Below are 2,903 nucleotides of genomic sequence, written 5' to 3'. Positions count from 1 at the left end.
GATGGAGTCTCACTCTGTTGCCAGGCTGGAATGCACTGGTGCAGTCTTGGCTCACTGAAACCTCCACCTCCTGGGTTCAAGCGATTCTTCTGCCTCAGCCTTCTGAGCAACTGGGATTATAGGTGTGTGCCACCAGACCCAGCTAATTTTTGTATTTTTAGTAGAGACGGGGTTTCTGATCAGGCTGGTCTCAAACTCCTGACCTCGTGATTCGCCCGCCTACGCCTCCCAAAATGCTTGGAGTACAATTACAGTCGGAAGACACCACGCCTGGCAGCTGTATTATTCTTTAAAAAATAGTTTTATAGGCACTCTCGTCTTCTGTCCAAGTTGGTCGTGTCCCTGCACCAAAGTGAGCAGTAGCCAACATGTCAGGGTGGGAGTCCTATTACAAAACCGAGGGCGATGAAGAAGCAGAAGAACAAGAAGAGGATAACCTTGAAGCAAGTGGAGACTACAAATATTCAGGAAGAGATAGTTTGATTTTTTTGGTTGATGCCTCCAGGGTTGTGTTTGAATCTCAAAGTGAAGATGAGTTGACTCCTTTTGACATGACCATCCAGTGTATCCAAAGTGTGTACATCAGTAAGATCATAAGCAGTGATCGAGATCTCTTGGCAGTGGTGTTCTATGGTACCGAGAAAGACAAAAATGCAGTGAATTTTAAAAATATTTATGTCTTACAGGAGTTGGATAATCCAGGTGCAAAACGAATTCTATAGCGTGACCAGTTTAAGGGGCAGCAGGGACAGAAACGTTTCCAAGAGCTGATGGGCCACGGATCTAGCTAGTCACTCAGTGAAGTGCTGTGGGTCTGTGCCAACCTCTTTAGTGATGTCCAGTTCAAGATGAGTCATAAGAGGATCATGCTTTTCACCAATGAAGACAACCCCCANTGCACCTGAAGAAACCTGGGGGCTTTGACATATCCTTGTTCTACAGAGATATTATCAGCATAGCAGAGGATGAGGACCTCAGGGTTCACTTTGAGGAATCCAGCAAGCTAGAAGACCTGCTGCGGAAGGTTCGCGCCAAGGAGGCCAGGAAGCGAGCACTTAGCAGGTTAAAGCTGAAGCTCAACAAAGATATAGTGATCTCTGTTGGCATTTATAATCTGGTCCAGAAGGCTCTCAAGCCTCCTCCAATAAAGCTCTATCGGGAAACAAATGAACCAGTGAAAACCAAGACCTGGACATTTAATACAAGTACAGGCGGTTTGCTTCTGCCTAGCGATACCAAGAGGTCGCAGATCTATGGGAGTCGTCAGATTATACTGGAGAAAGAGGAAACAGAAGAGCTAAAACGATTTGATGATCCAGGTTTGATGCTCATGGGCTTCAAGCCCTTGGTAATGTTGAAGAAGCACCATTACCTGAGACCCTCCCTGTTCGTGTACCCAGAGGAGTCTCTGGTGATTGGGAGCTCAACCCTGTTCAGTGCTCTGCTCATCAAGTGTCTGGAGAAGGAAGTCGAAGCATTGTGCAGATACACACCCCGGAGGAACATCCCCCCTTATTTTGTGGCTTTGGTTCCACAGGATGAGGAGTTGGATGACCAGAAAATTCAGGTCACTCCTCCAGGCTTTCAGCTGGTATTTTTACCATTTGCTGATGATAAAAGGAAGATGCCCTTTACTGAAAAAATCATGGCAACTTCAGAGCAGGTGGACAAGATGAAGGCTATTGTTGAGAAGCTCTGCTTCACATACAGAAGTGACAGCTTTGAGAACCCCATGCTGCAGCAGCACTTCAGGAACCTGGAGGCCTTGGCCTTGGATTTGATGGAGCCTGAATAAGCAGTGGACCTGACATTGCCCAAGGTTGAAGCAATGAATTAAAGACTGGGTTCCCTGGTGGATGAATTTAAGGAGCTTGTTTACCCACCAGATTACAATCCTGAAGGGAAAGTTACCAAGAGAAAACACGATAATGAAGGTTCCGGAAGCAAAAGGCCCAAGGTGGAGTATTCAGAAGAAAAGCTGAAGACCCACATCAGCAAGGGCACACTGGGCAAGCTCACTGTGCCCATGCTGAAAGAGGCTTGCCGGGCATACGGGCTGAAGAGTGGGCTGAAGAAGCAGGAGCTGCTGGAAGCCCTCATCAAGCACTTCCAGGACTGACCAGAGGCCGTACACACAGCCATCCTTCCACAGTGTGGCCAGGCTGCCTGGCCTTGTTCTCAGCCAGTTAAAATGTGTTTCTCCTGAGCTAGAAAGAGTCTACCCGACAGAAGTCGAGGGACTTTATGTTTTTGAGGCTTTCTGTTGCCATGGTGATGGTGTAGCCCTCCTACTTTGCTGTTCCTTACTTTACTGCCTGAATAAAGAGCCCTAAGTTTGTACTAGAAAAAAAAAATAGTTTTATAAAATTGTATTATCACCTCCTTGATTTTCTTTTTTTGGGAAATATATTGTGTCTTAATAACTCTTCATGCATCGGTAAGCATAGTGTGTCTTCATACTATCTGTCCTGATAAGAACCAGAAGAGAACTTAACTGCTTGAAGTCCCAGGTCCAAGGGAATCTTACTGTATAAAAATCAAGCTCATCATTCCTTCGACTATTTAAAAAAGTAGATGAGATGAATCTAATCCTATTACTATAATTTCATTGACCAGAATTAGTATAGTAAGTTTAAAAAATACCATAAAAATGCTCTTGTAAGGAGAAACTAAATTATAATCATGTTTATCTTTAATACGATTTTACTATATGAAACACATCACAAAATGATGCATTATTTTGGGGCTGGATATATGAATCAGCAGATTGAAAAATGGAATCACAAAGATTTTCAACTCCTTTTATACTCTTATCTTTCAAAATTTTCTTTTCAACATCTCTCTTTCTGACAGCTAATTCATATATCGATTTCTTGGGTCATAAAAGGCAAATATCCAGCTTG

General features: G+C 43.9%; 1 pseudogene across 1 annotated transcript; it reads left to right on the top strand.

The window, feature by feature from the left end:
• The first annotated feature begins 314 nt into the window (after positions 1 to 314).
• LOC108303592 lies at positions 315 to 2,344 on the top strand (annotated as a pseudogene). Its single transcript, XR_005200063.1, has one exon. The product of XR_005200063.1 is annotated as an X-ray repair cross-complementing protein 6-like (transcript).
• Positions 2,345 to 2,903: the final 559 nt, after the last annotated feature.

Source organism: Cebus imitator, unplaced genomic scaffold, assembly GCF_001604975.1.
Source record: "Cebus imitator isolate Cc_AM_T3 unplaced genomic scaffold, Cebus_imitator-1.0 Scaffold49, whole genome shotgun sequence".
Lineage (NCBI taxonomy): Eukaryota > Metazoa > Chordata > Mammalia > Primates > Cebidae > Cebus > Cebus imitator.
This window is presented reverse-complemented; position numbering and strand designations above follow the sequence as displayed.